The sequence below is a fragment of the Cryptomeria japonica genome, chromosome 1 (assembly GCF_030272615.1).
Source record: "Cryptomeria japonica chromosome 1, Sugi_1.0, whole genome shotgun sequence".
Taxonomy (NCBI): domain Eukaryota; kingdom Viridiplantae; phylum Streptophyta; class Pinopsida; order Cupressales; family Cupressaceae; genus Cryptomeria; species Cryptomeria japonica.
The window spans coordinates 123,301,900-123,328,078 of NC_081405.1; the positions used below are offsets into that span (position 1 = coordinate 123,301,900).

The following is a 26,179-nucleotide window of genomic DNA, read 5'->3' on the forward strand; positions in this document are numbered from 1 at the left end:
TTTTGCTTCCCTAATTCCAGGTTCAGGATGATCGTAAGTAACTTCTAGGCATTCACATCTATTATTGGCTCAATAACCTATAAATATTTGAAAAAAGCAATCCCTTCTTGTCTAATGGCTATAAAGTCCCTAATCTCACTTCTAGAAGGAAGATGGATACTCATAATCTTGTTTACTTGTCTCTTCATATTTGTGGATGGTAAAAACTTTTTGGATTGCGACCCCCTTCCTTTAACCATTTCACCCTAGAATTTTGTTGCCAAAAAAATCTAGTCCATGAGGATTGTGGAGTTCCTCAAGATTCCTCTTGTAAATCTTGAGTTGTGGTTCTATTGGAAAGACTATTTTGTGCTATTTGGACATCAATGTCTTGAAGCATAGACTCCACTTTACTCCTCTTGACAAATATGTTCCCTAGTTCTGCCTTGTTCCACTCTAGAGCTCTTTTCTTCTCCTTAACCAATTTCCTTTGGAAAACATGCCTATGGAACTCCTTAACATTATATGAACCCATCAACTTTTAATCAAATCAACAAAGGATGGATGGTTGAACCAAAATAATTCTAGCTTGAAGGAACATCTTACATGTTTACTATCTTTGTCTAAAACCACCTCAATTAGCTAATAGCTAGAGCCCCCCAAATGAATGATTTTAACCATGAAGGTTTACTAGATCAATGCCTAGTTAGAATTTATCATGGATTTGTCTAGCTTGCACAAGACATAGTTGTCGCCTACTCTTTTGTTGCTCCATGTGAATTGGCCAAGCATGGGTTTCACGTCCACAAGGAAATATGCCTACATAATTCCTTAAAAGAAGAGGAGCCAACAATTGCCAATCTACTGCTCTTGGATTTCTCTTTAGGGCTTTGAATTGCATTGAAATTCCCCAAATAACCATTTTGTAGAGACAATGAGCCTCCCACAACCCTTAATCTCCCTCCACACCCTAACTCTATCAACTTCTACTTATTGATATTATTCTATTAATAAGATATTATTCTCTTTAGGGCTAGAGCTATCAATACCATTCCTTAGAAAAGAAGTGGGGGTGGTGTTCTTTTCTACTTGTTTTTCCTTCATAGTCTTGCTATTAGGGTTTACAATTTTTTCCCCATTACTTAGGAACTTTTTACGTTTCTTGGTAATGTGATCCACTTTCCAATATTTGGAACATTTGATTCATAGGCGTTTATAGTTGAACTCTTGCACCTAGTCCTCCACTCCCAATTTCAACCTAATGACTTGCTTAATTGGCTTACTTATGTCCATCTCCATGCAAATCCTAGTTCAAGTTGTCAATTCTCCTCCTTTTGTGGCTAAGGAACTTGGAATATATTTTCCCAATCTCTTTGAAGATATCCTTTGACCATAATTATTGAGGAACTTTGTACAATTGAATCTAGAGGGGAGTTTCCTTCACTAACTCTTTTGCAAGATCAAATCAGGAGTTCATGTTGTAAAATCAAGTCTTGTGTTCCTTATGAACTATGGTCCCCAATAGAGAACTTTATCTCAATTTGCATTTGATTAGAAGATAAGTTTGAGCAACCCTGAATGCAAAAATATTGATCTCAAGTTGAGGACACTATGGCCATTTTTGTTGCATTCATGCTTTATTCGGCCAATTGAGGGCCATATGCCAATGAACTTTTCAATCACATTTTTCTTCAATTTCCTCTAGTTGGATTCAAAAATTTGTAAATGTGTCAGGAGTATTAATGCAAAGAATATTTCCAGCCACCTCCATGTTGACATTGAAGATGTAAATCCACTAGTTTTTCCTTTGTGTACCTAGAGTTTTTGCCACCCAAGTAAGTCATTGTTTTACTTTTTTTAAACAACACTATTTCCTAGCTGTTTTCCACCACTTTAGCTCCATCTATAGTCTCCTTAGAGTTTGTCTTTTGCTTAGACCCCTTGTGTTTATTAGCATAATATCTTCGTATAATATCTTTCTATTTTGATTAATGGTCAATATTGTATATTTTGTAGTTTTAGATTCTTTCTAATTCTTACGATTGTTTCATATTAGAAACATCGTCTCTGTAATCTATAAATGATCATTCATTTTAATTCAATCAGTTTTTACCAAATACTTTTGAAAAAATTTCAATAAAAAATTCGAAGAGAATTTTTTCAGTTTTTTATTTGGAAAATTGTTTCTTTTTCGAAATTGTTCCTTGGGCTTCTGTCTGCAGGCCGAGTTCTCCAGACATGAGAATCGTCGTGTTTGTCATTTCATGATTTGTTTTGAACACGATCTGTCTGTTCGTTTTTTTTTCGTGCCAAATTTTTTCCCAAATCTACAGCCCGCGTGTTTTCTAAAGCAGTGTTTTTTCGCGATTTTTAGAAACGCGTTTTTTCTGCAACGTGGGTTTCAGTTTTACGTGATTTTCACTCCAAATCGCGACACAATTTTTTATCGCCTGGTAATCTTTGCCCTTTGCGTCGCCCAAGGTTTGTTTTGGTGTCGGTTTTTGGAAAAATCCCGTTCGACACTCCCTGCATCCTGCACGTTTTTCCTTGTTTTTTCTGTGTTTGATTCTCGCGATTTCGGCAGGGTTTGTTTCTTTTGGCAGCCCGTGATTTCCAGCACGTAGAAATCTCTATATTTTTTCTGCTTTTTTTGGGTGGCGTTTTTTGTTCTCGGTTTGTAGATTGTAGCGCGTAGGGTTTATTCTTGAACACTCAGTGATTTTTTCTGCGGCCAGGGATTTTCAAACAATCTTTCTCAGAAATTTGTCACCTGGGTTTTTTTTGGTTTTTTGAAAGCTCTTCGGGAGATTTTGTTCAAGAGAGCATATAATACTTAGTATTTTATTTTGTGTTGCATAGTGCGTAAAAACACCATCAACAAAATTGGTGCTATAAGGAGGGCATGATGGTGAATACTTGAAAGCGAACTCTTGAACAGGTGAGTTTAGTGGGAAAGAACATTGGGTTGTCAATTGGACTTGCAAGAGAAACAAAACACTTCACGCAGCTGGAACCCGTTGAGCTTTCAAGTTAAATTTGAGATTTGCTACATCTCTTTTATTCCAAAAATCCCCAAAAAGTGAAAAACCAGAAAATTCCAAAAACAATAAAATCAAAAAATCAGAAAAAATTCAAAAGAAAGATTTCTCAATGGAGCAGTGTTGACGTGTTTTTTATGACGGCATCCAACACAGAATAAAGTTGCCCAACGGTCACTTCACTCTCTCTTGATCAAAGTACGATTGCATGCTGATATAGTAGGAGAAACAGACAACCGACTCCAAGGTTCCTTTTATGCTGCGGATGTGACTTAGTTGGCCAATGTTATTGCTGGTCTTCTAAGGGGCCTTACGTATGTTGAAGAAATTTATGCAAGCTCGAGAATTTATTGACACGGATGATTTGCAATGAAGCTCTAAGTTTTAGATTTTTTGGACTTTGAAATATGCAGAAAGTAAATAGGGATAGGGTAGAGGGAAACTAAACTAAAGGTAATCTAATCCTAGGAACAAGGAGACGGGATAACTTGTGGAAAATCCAACCGCGCTTCGCTTCGCCAGCAAAGCACAACATACACGAAGGCGGTGCAATCTTTAGGGGGAGTGCTAAAGATTTTCAAATCGTCAAAGAAACCATCAGATAGAACAATCTCTTCTAACAATCGAAGTTGAACATACACATATAAAGAGGCTCAGACTAACTTTGCACGGTATGCAACAATCAGCTGCACACCAAAAGTATGAGCACAAATTTGGCAACAAGCGATCCTATCAAATCCAATTTGTCTGATAGCATGAAGACAAATCTAATCTATGAAGAGAACAAGACCATGCGAGTTCCAAAACAACACAAGAACACACCAACAATTGAACAATGTATTAAGTGTTTGCCTCAAAAACTCCTAGCAACAATCTCTGACGATAGTCTCTCCTGATTACAAATGAAGGGGTCACCCCCTTATATAGGCCTCAAAGCCCCGATTACATGCAAAACCCTAATTAGGGTTTGCCCTAAAGATCCCCCACTCAAGGTGCAACAAGGTGGGAATCTGCATTAAATAACCCATTATGCCCACTTACAATAAATTTTTAAAAGGGCCTAAAATAGCGTCCATGATGATGATCATGCTTGGAATATAACTGACGTCATCATAAATGCCCATCACCCTCCAAGTGATGGTGACATGCAAGAAGAATCCGTCATAAAACCATTATGAGGGGATGACATGCAAGAAGATTCCCTTAGCCCGTGGTGGCATGCGTTGACCGGTCCCACGCCTAGTCAATGTTCCCTTCAGCCATAAATACGCCATTATTGTTTAGTCAAAAGACTTTCGTCCAAAAACGGACGACCATTATCTCTCTAATTAATGGCGTATGCAATAAATCTACCGACGATGACCTCCAATTCTCCGATGGAGACACTTGGCACATTCTCGATGTTGAATTCCATCAAGGCAATCTCCTCTTCACTTTTGGAAAAGAAACTTTCCCAATCCGCCATGGCTTCTTGTGTTTTCTTCATCATACTGGAAATGAAGAAACATTTGCAAAATGTTCCTTGGGAAATGAACTGACGAAGAAGAAATCATGCAACTGGGATTTCAAAGAACTCACTGTTATTCCCCCGTCGCTGAGTTTCCTTGAAAATAAAGCTTCCATGGCACTGAGGATTTCTTCCTATATCCCTCTGATAGATTCCTTCAAGGTGATGGAATCAATGCTGAATTTATCAAGGGTGTTCTTCCCTGAACAGATGGCGTAGAACCATCGGGGAAAGTCATAGGCTTCATTCTCCTGGATTGCTTTCCCGCCTACCAGTGTTTGCCTTGGGGTCCTCATCAGAGCCCTGAGTCGGGAAATGGTTAAATCTTGGTAGACATCAACATCTTCCCATAGTCCTTCCGCCGTTTCCAACCTACTCAAGAGGGCCATGAATCTTGAATGGAGCTGAGCTAGATCTTCTACAAATTTCCCTGCCTCAGCATAAACATCTTCTACCCATTCTCGGGAATTTTGTGCCATTGCCTTTGCAAGTTCTGCATCGTCAATTACTTCCTTGGGAAGGAAGGGAGGGGGAGTGGATGAAGGACCTGCTTCCCTGAGGGGTTTCTTGAAACTCCTGACATACTCGTATAGAAGTCCATTTTCCTTCTTCAGCCGCTTACATTTTGCTTTTGACTTCAGCAATTTCTCCTTCATGGCAAAGGAAGAATCGTCGAAATCTCCCATTACTTGACCAGTGGAAGCATGGCCAAGATCCACCTATCTGATGACGTAATTTTCTTGCCTAATCTCACTCCTATCCTTATCCACCGCAGGTTCAGCAATGTGCAAGGTCCGGGCTCCGGATTCTCCCCTGACTACCTTGGAAAACTTCCGGGGGGCTTTTCTTTCTGGTGGCTGATCCATCCTCTTCAACAATTCTTCTAATTCCTGAGCAGAATTGGGCTCCCTTCCTGCTTCATTTCCCAATCTGTCTACCAACCAATCTGGCGTGGGGATGGAATGGCTGTGATCCTTTGCATGCTCCCGTTCTTGAGATTCCTCTTCCATTTTGCCAAAGATAGTCTCTATGAAATTATCCTGGCGAACCTCTTCCAGGTGCGGGGAAACTTCTTGTCTCTGACTTCTTGGCTGATGATGGCCATGTGAAGCATTGATGCTAAGTATATCAGGTGCTGGAACATTCCCTGGAAGTGGGCCTGCGGGATGTGGGAACATTTCTACTTCTTGTACGCTTGCGGAGCTGACTGGTGAATGTTCCCTTCCCGTCCTCGTTCTCTTTTGTGGAGGCTCCTCCTGTTGGGCTTCCTGCTGAACCTCGTGCGGGATTTCCTGTTGGATATCCTTTGTCTTTGTTACCCTTGGCCTCTTTGGGGCACTTTTTCCTTTGTCCACCCGGGCCTCTCTTTTTGCCTGACCCTGTGAAGAGCCTTCAGTTGCTTCGCTATGAGAATCCAGATTTCCCATCAGCTGGTATGTCAGATGGACATGGTTTTCCACCAACTTTCTTGTCTGCCTGTCAATCCAATGCTTAGTGAATTTTAGCACTGGATTGGCCAAAGTGTTCAAATCATCTACCTCCGGCTTCGACCAATTTGGCAATAGGATAGGTTGATCCTTTATCCTTTCGAATTCGGGTTGCATCAAATCTGAGTCTTCCTTCACCTGGTCTGGTACCTAATGAATCTCACTTATTCTGATGGTGTCGAGGGGCAGTCTGGAGTGCATTCTTCTTCAGACCTCAAGGTCATCCTCGGCTCCTACTCAGTAATCCTCCAAGTGAAATCTATGTATGAATTTGACACCGACAACCTTCCTAATCTGGCTGTAAGGATCATATTGGGCCCTGGAAGTGTAAAATGGTAGGCGGTAAAATGCCAATTCGCTCGCTGCACTTTCAACGGCCTCCAATCCTGGGCATATCTCCATGAAATCCCCGAAGACAATTGGAAATTCAATAGATTGCTTCTTCTTCTTTTGCAGCTGATTGTAGGGAGTCAATTACCTCATGAGCTCGAGCAATATAAGCTTATCCGACAGATATCTAGGCAATTTGTAAGATTGGAAGGAGAAGCCCTGCGTCCTGATGTAGGTGAACTTGGGGAACTGCAGGAATGCAGCGCCATACTTTTGGACAAAAGCACTTGCTTGCGGAGACAACCTCATGTGCAACTTATTTTGCATAAGTCGTGTCAGGTACATGGTGAAGGTGTCATTCTCCAACTTGTAAGAATTCACGTTGTGGAGATGTAGCTGAGGATAACATTCATGCACCTTCAGCTGAGCTGGCCCGCAACCCATGATTCCTCTTGCTGGCAGCCCATCGAATCCACCCCTTTGTGCCAGCATATAGAATAGGTAGGAACTCATGGAAAAGGACTAACACCTTTTCTCCTGCAGGTTCTTCAATTGTTCGTGCAAGTAGTGGCTGATCAATCTAGCCCAGTCGATGAGTGTATTAGAATTCATGATCTCGCTAATGTAGAAGAACATCCAAGGCTTGAAGTTCACCAAGTGTGAGCATCCCATTACTCTGCTCAGCATCTTTATCATGTCCACATATTCTTGCTTGAACTCGAAGATTGTGAGAGTTTTGGGCATCTTGGAAATGTGTACTCTAGGCTTCAGCAACCATTGCTTGTTGATCAAATCAGCACATCTGGCGGGGCCTGCTTCATATACTGCTTGAGCTCTGCTGCTGGTCCTGTACGATATGGAGTATTGTGAAGGGATTCCGAAGGCTTTGCCAATTGCGTCTGGAGTCAAAGTTGCCAGTAACTTGCCGTCTGGCGTTGAGATTGTCTTCCGCTCCAGATTGTAATGTGCTGCACATTCCAAGACTAGATCTGGGCATTGAATGGCGGGAGGAAAGCCAGCTGCTGCAACTATTCCACTTCTCACAATTTTGATAGCTGTCGGAGATGGATTGTGCCCTGCAGTTCCGAACATTCTTATCTTGAATGCTGCCCAGTTGAACGTGCTGAAGTTGGTATCACTGATCTCTTCCCATCTTGAATTCAACCGAGAATGGGGAAGAAAACCCTTCATCTCTGCTTTGATCATTGCCTGCCTGGAGATAGTAGCTGTCCTGCTAGGTCTGGCCATCTTGGGAATACTTCGAAATGATGAAATAGAGACTAAGTATAAAAAACTTTTCACTTCTTCACTCTTCCTTTCCTGAATCTTGCACGTGAAAAATGAAATGTTTTTCCCAACTTATATAGGATTCTTAAGAGGCATCAAATTAGTAATTGCATTTATGGCGCGTCATACTTTCCTTAATCACTATGACATGCAAGGCAGTTTCCCATGCGTGTGAGTTTCAAAATTTAGAACCTTCCTTAATGCTCCCAGTCATGCGTCATACTTGGAAGATTCCTCCTGCCAACTCGTTGATTTCACACTTTCCAATTTTGGAGAGAGATTGCAAGATCTTTCTCGGGATTTGCTCAATTCCACTCCGACTTGTCATCTCGCTCTGTCAAAGGAATTTTCCTGGCTTTTCTCCATATCCCTTTTTTTTAGGGATCTTCCTAATTTTTAGGAGTCAGGTTCATTGGATGGGGAATTTCGTCCTGATTTGGAATCTATAAAAAATTCTATATTTGGCCGGGGTTTGATGCCTAAAAATAGCATATTTGAAAATTCGCCCGAGGGGAATTTCTGTTTTTAACCTTCCTTGACTCCTTGGATTCCATGCCTTAGGCAAAATTTCAAATTCTCTGCTTGGGTGAAATTTTACCATGTCAAGGATTCATGAATTTTCCACTTGTGAATGTCTTCATGGATTCAGCGCCCCAGACTAGACCTGGGTGCATTTTTGCTCTGTCCATGGGGAGGTGGATTATTGCACTTGTGAATGGCTTCCAGACTTAGAATATTTTGACCTTCCACTTCAGAGATGATTCTCCATTTAGTCATTTTAGACCCTTGCCTGTCTACTTTCAACTTTCCAGATTTAGAAGTGATTGTGCATGTTGATTTTCCGCTGTATGCTAGCCTGATCCTGCCATAACTAGATTTTCCCGAAATAGAAACTTTCCAAAATGTCAGAGTTAGAGCCCAAGACAGGACACCGGATGAGTTACTAAAAATAGAAATTACTAAAAATAGTAAGTTTGATTTTTGGCAAAATGGCGACATTTTGGGACTCGGAAAAATCTCTAAAAAATAGGGACTTTCTAAAAATAGAAAGTTGCTCCGTTTGGGCTCAAATTTCACCGGGAGGTCCCTTGAAGGGTCCTGATTCCAGTCGTACGCTTAGTTTTCCCGAAACCCTAACAGGAACCCCTAAAATCTAGGACAAAAGGCAAAACCCTAGAAAGAGGACAAAATAGGCCATAGACCTCACAGAATTTGCTTGACAAAGAAGTAGATCAACCCTAACAGACTCCCAAACACCCATAACACGGAGAGATTGAAGAGATTGCCACTAACACACACAAAAAACGAAAGCCAAACGATCGGAAGGGCCTAAAGCTAAGGTGGGGGTCCCTATCTGGGATGGGGTGATGTGTGATTAGGTCACAACAAGCAGCAACGTCACCAGGGTGAGAAGGAAGTTGATATCCTTCAACTTTGGTGGAGATTGAATGCGGAACTATATCCAAACAATCTGTTCGAGTTTGCATCGCCAAGACAATGTAGAATCCATGAGACGAATGAACACGATGAAATGCATTGCTTGACATTCTTATCAAGGATGGAATCAGCAGTACAAGGAAGAATCTTCTTTTGGGATGTCCTCGGGCTAGAGGCAAAAGAAGGCAATTTTAGTGCCTCAATGATCCATGATCCTCTTTCAAGATTCATAAGAATGATTGAAAGTCACCTTGCTTTGAAAGGTAAAGCACGCTCGGAGAAAATATTGTTACAAGTGCGGTGGCGTTGCACCAAAAGATCGACTTGTCAATGCCTGATACAACCACTAGACTTATAGAATCCACAAGAGGCGGTTAAGCCATGTCACAAACCCAAGCGTTGCGCTGCACAACACAAGGAGACCAAGGGCACACACCTTGCAACAAATATTACTACCGTCATGGTGTAGAATTCACAATGAACCCCACTCTGAATTCACATGCCTCCTATGCCAAGAGGTTATCAATGGAATCAGATGTTAGTATGGATTGCCGATCCTATCTTGGGACGAGTATATGAGGGATAGAGTTTGGAATGCGTACCTTGCAGCTATTTATTGTAGAAGAGTACAAGAACAAGGTGTTGCTAAAATATCCGACAGTGAAGGAAGCCAGTTGCAAGTCGATGACACATGTCTACGTGAAGACAAATGTATTGCAGTGGATAGCTTTCCATGCCTTGCACCTAAAGAGGAATACGCCACAACTTCATTCCAAGAGGTCGAATCACACGAAAATGGTATAAGTGAGCCAGTTGAAGCAAAAGTAGTGACAGGTGATGTTCAAGATGTTAGTCCGTCAGTCAAGGAAGAAAATGATTCACATCCATTACAAAAGGAAGAATTCCTTGAAGAATGTTCATCCATGCTACAAAAGGAGATTATTGAGAATGAAGTGCGAAGAGTTTCAAGTAGCAGCCTTGGAGAAGAAGATGATCAAATAGAAGTGTTGAAGGAAGAACTGCAAGTTATCGTAGGCAAGCCTAAATATGAAGAACAATTCGAGGGGGCGTTGAAAGACCTCATGGAAGAAGCACAAGAGGAGTCATTGCCAACATTGTACCAAGACAAGCAAGTCGTTACGAGCGGCATGATTCATCATCAACTTCGACCTCCTGAATCATTAATGGATGATTTGCAAGAAGAGGGTACAAATGAGACAAGCAATCAAGACGTCATAATTGAAGGTAACCTTGTATTCAAGAAAGTTGAGGAAACAGTTGAAGACGTTCAAGCCAGCAAGGTGATAGCAAGTGAAAACATAACAAAGAGCATAAGTGGCTTAAGGGATCTTCATGATTCACTTGACCCTTTACCATTCAAAGAACAAGGAAATGAGCATTCACCACCCATTCAAGAGGAAATTGTCCTTGGTAAGCATTTGTCACTACTACAAGAAGAAGAATCAAATGAAGAGCTTCAAACCATCCCAAAGGAAGACATTTCAAGCATTAATGAAGTAATCGAGCTAGAAAATGATGGACAGTTCGAAGCGACACTATCACTTGAGATTGTATATCAAAAACCACTAGAAGAAATGTTCGAATAATAATCACTCAAAGAGACTAATTTTTGAGGATATGCTTATGTAGTTTCATAAGGATGCATGGTTTATGCAAAATATTCAACCTATTGTCACCACGGAAGCAAATAGTAAAGAGCAATTTGAGGTCACGCTACTTCCATTCCTAAGGATTCAAAAAGGACCAATGAATGAAAATTTGCATATCAAAGATGCTAGTAGAATGATCCATCACCAATGGCGACCTCTTGAGGCAGCTGATGGTCTCTCTTCTTGCGATGCAAGGATGTTGAGCAAGCATTTCCATTCAAGCACAAACGACGTCAAGTTGTCTCTTTCCTTAATCCTAGCTTTAAAAGTTATTTTGATTTTGATTATGGGGGTTATGGGAAAATAACTTGCATTTGGATTGACCATGGACATGGTGAGTTGCCTCAATTGATCATCTTGAGTGAAGTTTTGCCCAAGTTTGAGATTTGCATAGTGAGAACCTACCTTTCCGTATTCAAGGATGAGTTTGTACAACTTTGAACCGTCATTGTTGCAATGCTCCAGTTGCATATCTTGAGAAATTTTGCAAAGTCATGTATATATGTCGCTTTTTTGAGTCGTGTCCGTTCTAGGAGTCATGTATATAGCTTAGAGTAGGGTTTTCTTTCTACGTGCTTTAGTTTAGAGGTTTTGTTGAGGCTAGTTCTTAATTTGCCTTAGTCATTTGACTCATGATTCTTTAGTGGCTCAAGTAGTGTAGTCGTTTGCTTTCTTTAGCTTAGTTTCCTTTAGTTTTAGTTTGCTCTGGAGTCAGTCGTTTTGCTTATTTTAGGTGCCCTAAATGGAAGCCTTTGTTTGTAAGGGGGGCACTTACACTTGCTCAATTTGGATTTTATGTTTGATCCATTTCCAAGATATCTATTCATGAATTGCTTTTGAATCCAAGGTTGTCCCTCTCTAGCTTCATCATTTGGTTAGGATTTGTACTTGACTTTGGAAGAGAATCACTTATTGTGTCTTGATATTGACATCTTTCGATTACTATATTTTTACACACTGAATCTATTGCTCTAAGTCATTGTTGTTTCTTAGGTGAAGTCGTGGATAGTGAAAAATCTAAAATCCCGCTTCAGTGCCACTATAATTCTCAAACCCAAGTGAGCTTCATTGCTTACGAGCCAAAGTGTGGAAAATATGTGAAAAGAAGCAGTATCAAAAGAAAGAAAAAATAGAGAAAATAAAGAAAAGAAAAGCAAGAGAAAATTGAATGAAATATCAAAGTATTTGGCTTTGGGAATATACGAGTAACTCGATCGGGGCTATGGACGTTCGGCTGGCAATGGAGCAATATTTGTGAGATTACAACGATAATCTCATCAGGGCTATAGATGCTTGCCGGCAGCGAGGCTCTATCCAGGATGCTTATGAAGTTTGGATAACTGCATGGCTAGTCACAGTGGATACTAGTTGTCACATTGTTCTTGTGAGCCGGAATGAATACATTTGCACACACATGGGTAATCAAAGACTATGTGCCTTGATCTGTTTCGGTATTCTTCTTCCATCTTGAGTATGTTTTCTAGTCTCTTGATAAGTTGGGTTGAATTTTCCAGAGGTTCTAAGTGTGGATTGAGTCTTGTCTTCGAAATGTTCAGGAACATTTATTCGAGGTAGTGCTAGATGTTGTGACGTTTTCACACATCACCCACCACAAATGGGGATCCCCTTTGTTTTGCTCTTAGTCTTAGGTTATGCTAGGTTGGTTTGTTGAGTCCGATCCTTTGAGTGATTAAGTTTGAAGTTCATAGCTCATCTAGAGATAGCTCATCTAGAGATTTGAGAGTTGGCCATTTGCATCTCTTTGATATGAATCAAGTGCAGATTTTGCTTGGACAGGGTATTTTCCCTTGGACCGATTACCTTTAGTTTGATTTGAAAGGATGATTTAGGGCATTTCATCACCCCACCCATTGCTTGGACACATCTTCTGGACAATCTGTCCCTTGACCAAGGAAATCATTGAAAAAGGAGGCTTTGGTGTTCATCATGATTTCATCTCCTTGAGAGTTTTTGAAAGGCGAACTTTCCTTGGCTAGGACTGATTATATCTCATCCGTCCCTTGTCCTTGCGAAAGTGCGACTTAAGCATCAAATTCGTCCCTGCCCAAGTCAGATCAACGATTTAAGGTTTTTTGATCCTTCCCTACCAAAGTCAAATCAGTGACTTAAGGAATTCGACTTGTGTAATGTCCCCTTCTCATTGATGCTCTTTCAGTGGTCCATTAGCCTATTCCTGAGACCCGTAGGCTAGATGGAATGAGGAATGAGGGTCTAGCATTGATGAAACGAGGACTTACTATTTTTAGTAAGTTAGGGAATGACCATTTTGGTGTCACTGTCCTATTGAGCTCTCCATGTTTTGCCTTTGGACGCGATGATCATACTTTTCTGAGCATTAATTCTTGACTTACTATTTTTAGTAAGTGGTTGTGTGGCACAATTCTATTTTTGGCAGTGGATAGGGTTCTGATTTTGTAGCAGTTTTGTGGTCGTCCTGACTCAGTTTCATCCTAGCAGTGTTGATAATCAGTACGGGAGCCATATGTGAAATAATTGAATATTAATTCCTTATCCTAAGGTTTAATATTTAATTAATCTGATTATTGACGATTGATTTATTAAAATTGGGATTAATGCCTATTTTATCCTAATTGTTTGGCGAAACTCATGTGTACTATGGAATGGTGAAATATTTTAGAGGAATATTATGTTTTAGTGCATCTCCATTATTCGCCAAGTAATTAACGTGGGTCCCTTCCTTTTTGGCATGGGGTTTGACTTGTGAAAAGTGGCACTACACTTGGGTGAAATGAAATTCAAATGCGAGGCGTGGAATTTGGAGGATTGGCATTTGAATTTGAAGAGTGAAGTTATAAATAAGAGGCTTGGGCTCCCATTTGGGGTATCTTTTGAAAATTGCATCGTTATGCTGCCGGTTTGGCTACTGAAAATCTGAGCTTCGAAGTTGGCTTCCTAGCTGAGTCTCAGTTTTGTACTTGCAATATATTACCTAGCCGTGCCCTTGTGTTCCCATTGCAGATTGGTTAATGAGTTGCAGATTATGGAGTGATTGATGTTGGATTTGATTGTTTTTGGTTGTTGGTCGCGGGACTGCTGAAAGTGAAATTTGCTCATACCTCTCAACCAGGCGACTCCATTCATCTGGGTATCGGCTCATTCTTCCTTCCATGCCATGGTGATACAATGTGTGAGTTTCTAGCTATTTTGATTGAGCAATGATTTTATTAGACAAAATCGAACTTCCAAGGTATGGCATTGGTTTTTGCAATTGCCTTGGGATGCGTGCCAAATGAATATTGGTTTGTTTGAATGGTAATTTGGTTGGGATGTTATTGTTAGAGTTATATTGGGGGATTGGGATTGATTTCATGTGATTCGGGTAAAAAATGAATGAGTTATGAGATTTTTGATGTTTCCATAGGCTGCTGAAACTGTACTTTCAGCCTGCAGATCAGTGTAACAGAAAATTACAGTCTTGTTGTAGAAATCTGCAATTAATCTTCTCATCTCATCTCTATATTGTAAGGTTGTTTCAGTAGTACTGATCATCCCTTCTTTCTGCTTTCATTTGTAATCCCCACTACATAAGTGGAAGAGGTTGGCTTGCCACCTTCTAAGTTTTGTAATTCAGTTTTGTAATCAGTCCTCTCGTTGAATAAGTGGTCGAGTGATAAGTTCAATGCTATGGTCCTCCCGCTGAAATATGCGGTAGAGTGATTGTTTAATGTAATGTCCTCCCGCTGAAATACGCGGTAGAGTGATTGAACTTCAATTCCTTGTAATTTTTCCTTGGTTGGTTTACCGCCAAGTGTTTGGTTTCTATCCTGCTGGATAAGCAAAAAGGGCTGGCTTGCCACCCATTCATTGTAATTTTCAGTTTAATTATTGTTGCTGACGATCCCCGGAACACCGTATGCTCTCACCCTCCCAGTTTGGGCTCTCGGTGAACAAAAGGTGAAAGGGTTCCCTTTCAGTTGTTTGGTTTATTCCTCTAACCTTAACGGGTTATTTGTTGTGGATGAATTGTTATTGGCCTAAAAAACAAAACAAAAATTATTGGGATATTACAACCTGTCCCTATTCAAGGCAAAAGAGCGACTTAAGGTTTTCAATCCGTTCCTCTTGCCAAATCTGCGACTTAAGGTTTTGATCTGTCCTTAGACAAGTGAAATGTGCGACTACGGCAAAACAAAGCGTCCCTACCTCTTGCAAATCAGCGACTTAAGGACATCAGCCCATCCTTACATCAACCAAATGTGCGACTTAAGACATCAGTTTATTCCTACCTCATGGAAAAGTGCAACTTAAGAGATTAGACTCATCCTTGGACCATGCAAATGAGCGACTTTAGATATTAAGCCCATCCTTGGACAATGAAAAAGTGCGACATAAGAATGTGATTCCCCTCGTAGCAAATGAAAGGACAACATTTTAAGTATCAAGAGCTGCGATTTGGATCATTGTGATTTCTAAAGGCCCATTGCTTTCAATGATAAACATTTATTTAGATTTTGAATTCAAATTAAAGTTGGCCTTGGGAAATCAGTTGCAAAACACTTAATGATAGTTGTGAAGTTGGCTAATTTGAGAAGGTGTGATTCCTCTTCAAGCAACTATATATTGTGTTTGATCAAACACAAAATCGAAAGCACTCATCAACGGATCTGATTCAAGACAATAAGGCATTCCTTTCATCAAGCGATTTTAAGCTTGAAGGCAAAAGCAACTATAGGTGGTGGCAAAAGTGATCACTGTCAACAGCGAACTCAGTCTTTTCACAAGCGAATTCATTCATAAGGCCAGTGATTCTGACCTTGACCAGCTATTGTCATAATCACCATTGCAGATCATAGTAATTACCTCATAAGGAAGGTGATTTGACACAAGAACACAATGAATCCACTATCCAGGACAGCGACATTATGCCTATCAACATTCAGCTATTCCACCATTTGCTCAGAGGCGAATTCACTTGAAAGACATACAATTCCGTCAAAGAACAATTGAATTGATATATCAGTTTGTCTTGAATACATCGCAAGTTTAAAATAGGTTGATTTGGTCATTTTCACAGAATCAGACTCAAAATCAGATGCTTCCATAATCAGAAAATTCATTTCCAGATTTAGAAGGTAATAGGAAACTTGATTAAGTACTTTTGCAATGTTTTGATTCAAGTTGTGTTTGTTTCCAGGTTTGATGCAAGCGGAATGAACATGCAAAGGAATGTGAAGAGGGTCAAATTCAAGGCCTGGAAGGAACATCAGATCCCAAAGCGTGGAAAAAACATCAAATCTCATACAACAAGATTTCATCACATAAGCAAAGACAAGAGCCCAAGGATGACATTGCATCACTTCAAGCCTTAAGATCATGCAAGGTAGCTGATGGGATCATCATCACAGACTATAAGGTAAGAGTGGAAGCCATTTACATCAATGGAAAGAAGATCAAAGACAATCAAGACGAAGGAGTTTCTACACAAGACAAGGAGAATGCAAGTAATCAAGGCGGAAGATAGTTTCAGTAGAGTTGATCAAAGTTGGAGGATCGATTTGAGCAAAGTCATCATCACCTCATTCATTGATCAAGCTTGGAAATGTTGAGTATCAAGAGATATGCCTCATTCATCTACTATTTGTGATGAGTTACAAAGATCTAGCAAGCTGAGGTGGCACCTAGTTATCACTTATCCAATCACATCATTTCAAGCTAAGGCGTCCAGATTCAATGTACCTAATTCATCTAACAAGAAGATAAATACCACATGTGGGCACATATGTTGATTTACCTACCGTCCCCATCTATTGGCCGAATTCTCAAAGGAGGACATGTTTCTCATCAAATGTAAATTTGTCATTGGTCAAGCATTAAATGCTTTGCAATGGGTGTAACAAACCCTAATTAGGGTTTTTATCTTTCAATCTTGGCCATTGATTGTGAATCAATTTGAGCCACTCAGTTGTAATGAGAGCACTATATAAGGCTCCACTCTTTCATTTGTAAAAGTTAATAGTGAATAGACAATAGTTAGTAGTTGATCAATAAGTTCGATAGTAGTTAGAGTAGAGTAGGAAGAGAAGGCAAAGATTGTTGCCAAGATATTGTTGCAATAAACATGTAAATTTTATTGAAGATATGGTGAAATTCTATGTGTTGATTCAACAATTTGCATTGTCTCTACTTCTCGTTTGATTTTCATGTTGTTTAGATGAATGGAAGAACTTTGTGTATGATCAATGGCGAAATTCGTACATCCATACTACTAACACCTTGCTGATGATAAAGTACCTTGCGTAGTCAACTGGATCCATCTTAGCCAAACTTAATTTCAATTGCTACTTCTTCATTGATATGCATTGACTTGATGCTGTCTATGCTTGTAGTGGTTATATGAAAATCATAAAGCTATCCTTAGAAGATCCCACTAGCCTTGTGGAGATGTTCGCTGCATGTCAAAGCAAAGCTTAGTTGAATTTCATCAAAGATTGTCCATTGCTCTTGCATTCATAGGATTAAATTAGCTTCCTAAATCCTCATCCTTTTTCCTTTTTTTTTCAAATCGAGTTAAATCCCACATTCCAGCGACATTCAAGCATTCAACGTAAGTCCACCTTGTGATTCCAGCAATATCACATCACTCAACTGAGTCTATCCAAGAGCACGTCAAGACCTGACATTTGAGAACCTTGGAGTCATCCCATTTGATCACTCAGCTTAGCATTCGGGAGATTTTGTTCAAGAGAGGATAGAATACTTTGTATTTTATTCCGTGTTGCATAGTGTGTAAAAACACCATCAACAGTTTCTTAAATGTAATGGCGCTGTTTGTACAGGTACCCTGTCATTAACAGAGAAATGGTGTTTGTAGCAGTGAGTTGCAGGGGTGTTTTATTTATTCTTTCCTTAATTTTGATGATGGACAAAAATCAGAGTGTGAATTAAAAGCAAAATAAATTAAAAAAAGGATAAGTAAGGCCATTGTTTGCTGAGGGTTCACTCTTGTTGTGGGATCAGGATCCCAGATTTGCCCAAATAAATCCATGGATGTACCCGGTCAAATTTGGGGCCCATGGGTCACACCCTGCCTGCACCCATAGTGGATGTGGACTTGGGAAAGAAATAGACCTGGGGGTTTTTCTGAGAGAACAAGTAATATAGATAATTATCTATATTAATGCTTTTCCATCCTCAAACTAGCATTTTTTTTAACTTAGAGTTGGTTCCCAAGATCGCAGTTATTCAATAGATTGAGTTGGAGTCAAAACAACCAGCTGTATCACTGTTATCTTCTGATACCATATGAAGACTGTGACTGTGAAGTCGAGTCATTTTTATTTTATAGTTTCAAAAAATAACTTGGTATTAGAGTAGAACAACTTGTGTGGCAATATTAAGAGAAATATCATAATAATTCTCTTTAACCTGTTGTCATTTTTCGAAGCATAGAAGTCCTCTTTAAGCTGGAATACTCAAAAGACACTGGGGAATTTTAATTTGTTTATTCTGAGAATTACAAGGCTTGATGAAAAGCCGATAGTTCAAATGACAAATGTAATACTGATTATGTTGGTTTTTAAAATTTTGATTTGGTCCAGAAAATTGAGAGAATGTTGTGGGGCAAAGATAGCTCAATTTTCTGGGGTAAGGATAATAGGCTGAAGGTGATGCTAAGAAATAGAAAAGCTAAGAGTCTATGTAACGTACCCTTGTTGAAATAGGATTTATTAATAAATAATAATAATAATAATAATAATAATAACAATAATAAATTAAAATATAAAAGAACAAAAATAAAATTTAATATAATTAAAATTTAGTTAAGTTTAATGAATGGTCAAAAGGCATGAAATGAAAAATTGTGATTCCCTCAAACATGAGATATAAAAAGGAGAGGAGAGAACTTCATTCGGGGAGAAAAGGGAGGAAGGAAGAAAGAAAGAAGCAAAGGAATTAATCAAGCATTAATGGGAAGAAGATAAGGAAGTGACTCTTCCAAAGGGGCAGCAATGATGAATGGTTGTGACCCTTTCGAAGGGTGGCAATTGTGAAAGGTTGTGACCATTATGAAGAGGTGTGACATTGGAGGATATAAAGGGGAGAAAATTTTATTTTAGGAGATAAAAAAAGGTGAGATCAATTTGAGGAATAATATATTATTCTCAAGGACAATAATGAAAACTGGTGACTCAATTCTTATGAAAGATGGTGACCCTTCCACCAATAAAGGAGAATTCATTCAAGCATTGAAGGGGACTTATAATCAATGGAGGAAATCAATACAATTAACATCAATTCTCCTAAGAGAGCAAATAATCTTCAGCAATCAAATACAGATCGAACCATTTGGCAATAGCACTCATCCAAGAGAGCAGTGTTCAGCTTTCAAAGAGGGAAACAACATCAAATTGAATCTGTCCAAATTACCACAGCAGACTGAAAGTACATAACCTGCAATAATTCTACAAGTATAGATTTAGTGTCCTCCCCAAAAGGGGACATTACAGTCTAGACATGACATCTTATGCAAATAAAGAGATCTATGGAATCCACTGTTGGAATTGTCCTAGAAGTACTTATATATTGGTGACATTGGAGGAAAATATGTAATTAGGAAGCACTAGACCAGAATTTTTATAGTTTAGAGAGATTTATCATCAAAACCTTTAGATTTCAACCTGACCTTTCATTCTATGTAATTATTTAGGCATACATGTTCACGTGAAAGTTTCTCCTATTTTGGTCAACGATATCATACCTCCAAATTTTTTATTGTATTTTTGGTGTATGATATGCAACTTTATATTTGTAAGTTATTAGCTATAATTTGCTTCATAAGATACCTTGAATATTGTGAATGCTTTAAATGTTTGATTTAATTTACATTTCTTTTATTCTAAGGTTGAATTGTTAGGCATTTAAGAGACATAATATTTTCACAGTCCATATCAGTAATTAAAAATGCTTTTTGATGTTAATTGATAAAGAGATCTTTTTGTATTAGCATTTTGGATCACACTCTGTGATCATCAGGGTGAAGAAAACAAATATTAGATTGCAGACCAATGCTCATTAGATAGAAGAGGGGAGAGGATGGATTGAACAATGAGGGAGCTTAGAAAAGAACCACAAGAAGCTAAAGGCTAGACACAAAATATAAGACATGATAAGAGTTAGTGAATAATATCAATATGTATTTACAGTATTCACAGTATAGAATAGAAAGATATTAGAGAGTCAAAACCTTAAGGTTTGAAATATACCTTCCACTCTATGTAATTATTTATGCATACATTTCCATGTGAAAGATTCTCTTCTGTTTTGGTCAATGATATCTCAGAACTGGTTATTGTATTTGTGATGTATCTTTGTCCTGTATGAACCGATCATCTACAGCTAAGATTTTTAACTTTATTTTTTATATTTCTTAGTTATAATTTGTTCAATAGGATAGTAAATGATGTAAGTGTGTCATTAATCGTTTGAATCTGCTAATTTACAATTTATCTATTCTGATGATGATTTGTTACTCTTTTTAGCTTAAGCAATGCTTATGTCTTATGTTGCAAGTTTTAGTCAGACATACTAATTTTTTTCTGAACAATGTTTCGTTTCTGAAACTTTTTGTAGCTCCATAATACTATTCGAAATATGTCTTTTGCTTATGGCGCTAGTTTATTGTTCTTTCAAACAGGTATTGTGGTTACAAATGATGGCAATTCTATTTTGCGAGAGTTGGATGTTGCGCATCCAGCTGCAAAGGTCTGTTAGTTTATTAATTTCTTGTAGTTACATGTTTTATTGTTACGTTCTTTATCTGATTATGGAAATCAGCATAATTTAATGTTATATATTTGATATTAGCTTTAGAACATGGAACTAAAACACAAACGATTTGTTATTTCTTGGTCAGTCTATGATCGAGCTAAGTCGCACCCAAGATGAGGAAGTAGGTGATGGAACCACCTCTGTTATAGTCTTAGGTAGGGCATATTTTTGGTTGGTTGCACAGACTCTAAAATTTATATGATTGTCTTATTATTCATGCTTTTGTTTTAGATATGTAGATTTTTGTTTTAAGTTGTGTACTGTTTTGTGATATAAAAAAAGCCTGTCACAAGGTTTATGTTTAAGTTCAGCGAAGAAAAAATTTGGAACAAATTCATCATAAAATTTGGAAAAGAAATTGTGATTGAAATTGAATAATATAAATTTCTAATTTTTTATTTTTTAATTTCAAATGTATTAATTATATTTAAAATAAAAATAGAAAAATATTAAAAGTTTAATTTTTTAATATTAATATTAAAAAATATTAATAATAGTTTATAAAATATATGTAATAAATTTTATATTAAAATATATTCATATGATATTAACATATTTATATTAAATATAAATAATTGTTTTTAAAATATAAATATTAGTGCCCATGGGGCATAGACCGGATGGTACAGCTTTTGGAAGAAACATATAATGGTTGCAGGTTTGAATCCCTGGTTTCAACCTCTGGATGAGTAAGGTTAGCTCATATGGCTTGAGGTTATAGGGGCCCCATTACTAGGACCTTGAAAATGGGGCCCTGGATACTGCTGATTTCTTTATATCAATTTTTTTTCCATAAATATTAATAAATACTTTCTACTTCGAAAATTAAAACCTAAGACACCCTTCTATAGTTTACTTTTTGTCCTTTCTTTGACTCTCTTTTTCACCAATTATCTCTGCTTTGATGTGTTTAATGCAAAGCTTCAAGTGTGAACGTGGGGCAAGGAAACTAGTATGGAGAAGTGGAATGAAAAAAAAAGATGTGGATTCCAAGTTCAACTGGCCGCAATTTGTCGTTAACCATGAAATGTTGACATAGTTGCCTGAGAATTTGTTTGCCATAGGTGTTTTGATGGATGGCAAGAGTTCCAAGGTAGCAATACAGTTGTATGTTGGCTCCGAGGTGAAGAACTGATCCGTCCTTGCAGACACCCATGCTTGTCATCACCCAGGCTCAATGCCATTTGATGCCCTTGACCTGCAATGGATTGATAGGAGATCTGACACCTGTCTTGACATGATTGGAGAAATTTGAGGATATGTTTTTGTGTCACAAATCTAATCCACATATGGACGAAGTAATAATCAGCCCTGGTTGCTACATTTTTTTTTTCACATATCATGTTGATCCAACATAATCTTCACAATGCTGAATACAATTGCTACCTTTTGATCATATATAATCACTATTAATATTCTACAAAGGGACCATATTTTATTATCATAACAGCTAAATGAAAGATGCATACAACTTATTGCAGGAGCATATAGGTACACAAGCTTCATCAATATAGATTATCCAATATTATATCATGATAGCATGATCAGTTCATAACAGCAGCAATACCGAATAGAGAAAGCTTAACATTGATCATTTTAGAAGTTGTGAGGAATCTAGGTACAATATATCCAAGAGTTAAGGAGATTAACATTGCATTTATAAATAAATGTATAAAACAGTGAATATGTACCATATCCTTAAACATTGGCAATGTAGATAAGTAATATTTCATTCATGGATGATGACTTGAGTTGCACAATTCCCTCAGTAAGGCTGTTTGGATCCTAGTTTTAGGTGCAACGGTACAGTACAACTCCAACCACATGACAAGAATCTCTATCCACCCAACCAAGTGGACTGTGATAGTCTGTCAACAATGAAGATCATAATGCTGATGACTGAGGGTATACATGGGGGGTTACATGGGTCGGTGACTCTACTTAGTTACTTAAGCTCACTGGACTACCCCCATCCACATTAATATATACATATATTGATCAACTCATACATACATTATGACCAATTGGCAATAGGAAGGGGATACAACCCTAATGCATACCTCTTCACATCACCTGGTTCACTAACACTTACCATCCCTTAAGTGCATCTTGTTTGGAAAGATAAATGATAGTGCATCCCATACTAAACCTTTGCTCCTTGTTGTCTCTAGTTCAATATGAAAAGTGATGACAAGGCAAGCATCCACACTACTTGCAATTGTCACTGGCTAGGGTGTAAATGTGAGAATGCACACACATGCAACTATTAATATTGTTTCACAACTTGCTAAACCTTTTGATTCAGTGGATCCTAGCATCTATTGCATGCATGCTATTGGCAAAATCCAGTCCAACCTAGTATGGGGTAGCTCCTGGCATCTTTCACTTGCATGCTACTGATGAAGCTGACTAAGCTTTATCATATTGTGGGTAGCTCCTGGCATCCATCATCTCAGTGCTTTTGGTGATAGCTAACTAACCCCTAGGATATGATAGTTGGCTCCTAACATTTGTAACCTGCATGCTACTTGTGATAGTTGACTAGATCATACCTATATTAGGCTTGGTTTTAATATGGGCCATCTAATAGCCAAATAGTATAATTAGGTGGTTATGATATTTCATTCGTAGGACTAGAGGTTGTGAAATCAACCACCTATGCTAGCCTGATAACTGGAACATATAAAACCCTACATAAACTATCATACTAGGGACCACACCCCTAATCCTATTAGTTGTAAAGATACATTGTTGACCATTATCCAATATATGGTTATAAACCAACTGCAATTATGTAAAATGTTCTAGTTTATGAATTTTGTTCAACTCCCAAGTCGATAAGTTATGCCGCATACCAAACATAGGTAACAAGGTTTATAGTCAGCCTATTACTAGTTTAGTTCATGAATTATGTTGTAGGCATTTTTTCAAACACATTACATTTAATATGTAACATTATGTTAAAAAATACATTGCACTTGTACACGGTCATTGTGATTAGCAATCATTTTGCATGTAGGCATTATATTAGTGAAGATTAGGAATTTCAAAGCAGACATTAGAATGGAGCTTAGAATTCATGGAGCTTAGGAAATTAGTGTACTTTCAGGGTTTAGTGGCTGTAGAGGGATGCCATATCCTTCTTGATGATGTGGCAAGTGGCTTTTTTCCTCCCTGACACCCAGGCTTTTACAATAAAATTGCCTCGTCCTTAATATTTTCGTCAGACCATACTATTGGGATTTCTGCACTAGAAATGATAGATTAATATGTTTATTTAATTCTTTTACTTAAAATTTGAACTATGTTTCAATGATTGGATAACCATAAAATATTCATTTTATTGATTCCACATAGGCTGAGGACTTAAATAGTTATTTTGGTTTAACACGATTGAAGGTTGGTGGTAAGTGTATGATTAAAGCTTATTGATTAACCTCACATTCAACTTCTACCTGAACCTGCTAAGTATTACTTAGTTTGTGCTATTTGGATAATTAGGATTTAATATGAGCTTATTTTGTTTACCTCATATAACCCTAGGGTGTAGGTGTGCAAGATGATAAGGATTCTTAGTTATAATGACTAAGCACTGTCCTTGCTAACAAGTACATGTGAAGTGCTTACAGGCAGTCAAACCTCCAACTGAGACACAATGTACACAAAATTGGAGGCAAGTTTAGTCTGGCATTGGGAATCTTTCTCATTGACAGAACCGTGGGGTTTGTATCGCTCCGCATCCTTGCAGCTACAAGACAAACTGAGGCTCCTCACAAGCAGTTCATGAGAAAGCTTAAAAGTATCAGTATCCAGGTAGTCATAAATGCAAACATAGCATTTAGCTGTGATGTACCATTAGAAATCAAGGCTATTAAAATCATAACATTCATAATCTTAGTCATCATAAGTAATAGTCATCAAAGTACAATTAGGTATCAAAACTGTTAGGATTATAATGTAATGCCCCGCCAGGGAACCCCAAAGGGTTTAAGTTAAAAACACTCAAATAGAGTGTAAATATATATTTTTTTAAATAATAATTAAGAGCGTTAATGAAAAGTTACAATATTAAGATAGATTGAAGTTATCTCAAGTTATCTCTAACTAGATAACAGAGCGGAAGGCTAAAACGATCCTAAGGAGTTTCCCAACGCGATTACATAACCTTACACCTAACTCAACTTGCGTCATTAGATCCATTAAACTGGATATCATAATTACGAGATAATGCATAGATCTTGATTATATATGTGTTCTATGGTTGGACATCTTATAATTTTAGGAAGCGTTCAATTACTTTGGGTGGTTAGGAGGCCATTGAGCAGTTATTTATTCATTGCACTTTAATTCATAATTACATTAAGAGGCCTCCAAAAAGGTTCATGCGTTTAATATAGTGAAGTTCATTCATTTGGGTTTAAGGTAACCACCCACAATCGATATCTTTCTTAAATATTAAAAGTATGGTTAATCAGACGAGATTCATTCATTAAGGATTAACTACAATTAATAGAGTGAGATCCCTTCATTTGATTTCGTGCATAGCCAACTAATGAGTTGTAATTCTTATATGAAAGATAAAATGTGAGTAGCCATAGAATTCATTTGAAGTTTTGATAATGCAAATAATGGACTAATTTCGTTAAGGTGGATATGCATTAGGACACACGAGAGCACCCTCTAAATTAAAATATCGGTAGCTAGATGACATTCATCATTTCAAGATTAGAATAATAAGATCATAGTGCCGTTCTTCTATTAGGATTAAAATACAATTATCTTATTGCGTTTCACTTTTTTTTTTTTTGTTAAATGAAGTTAATATGAGAGAGATACTTTTACTAAGATTTAATGTATAACAACTAATCAATTATTGCCCATTTTGGATCAATTTTAGCAATCATGAGGGATTCCTTTTATAAGGGTTAAAATATGGATATCGAGTTGAGTCCACACAATTATCAAATTAATCTGGTGAGGATCATTGGTTATAATTACAACATAAATAACTAAATATATATTCATCCAATATAGTGAAATATAATTAACATTGCGTTGCTCATTTAAGAAGATAAAAGTAATTACCTAAATGTTGATCATCCTTTAGATTCCAACTTAGGAATTATAACATTAATTCCATCTCTGTTTCCCCTACTCATTTGTTCAATTTACATGCTTAATAACAAGTTAATCCAATGATGTGATCTAGCAAGATTCTTTCCACTATTACAACTTTAATTAACATATTTTAAATACTTTGCCATAGTCATAATTTACAATGTCTTATGAATCTGATTTACTACATTCCTCAAGATGCCTGATTTTGTGCATTTGATTTAAATTCGTTAATTTTCCATCATACACTTATACAAGATAACAACTATACATGATAACTTAAAGAATGAAACAAAGGAAACTAAAACATCGCATAACACAGATATGATCTCGGAGTTCACCCCTAAAGGGCTACATCTCCGGGTCTGCTCAACTGCAAGACCCCTCTGGCATTTAATATAGTTAAGATTACAAATTTACTTGTCTTTTACAATCCTGCCTTTTAGGCGAACACATACACTATTCAACATCTACCTCGATTGACTATTACATAGTGATCCCTTTGAAGCGAGTCAAATT

The 26,179-nt window shown here is 37.8% G+C and overlaps 1 pseudogene; it reads left to right on the forward strand.

The window, feature by feature from the left end:
* The window catches only part of LOC131026694 (T-complex protein 1 subunit gamma-like), a 60,054-nt pseudogene that overhangs the window by 17,899 nt on the left and 15,976 nt on the right, over positions 1 to 26,179 (forward strand).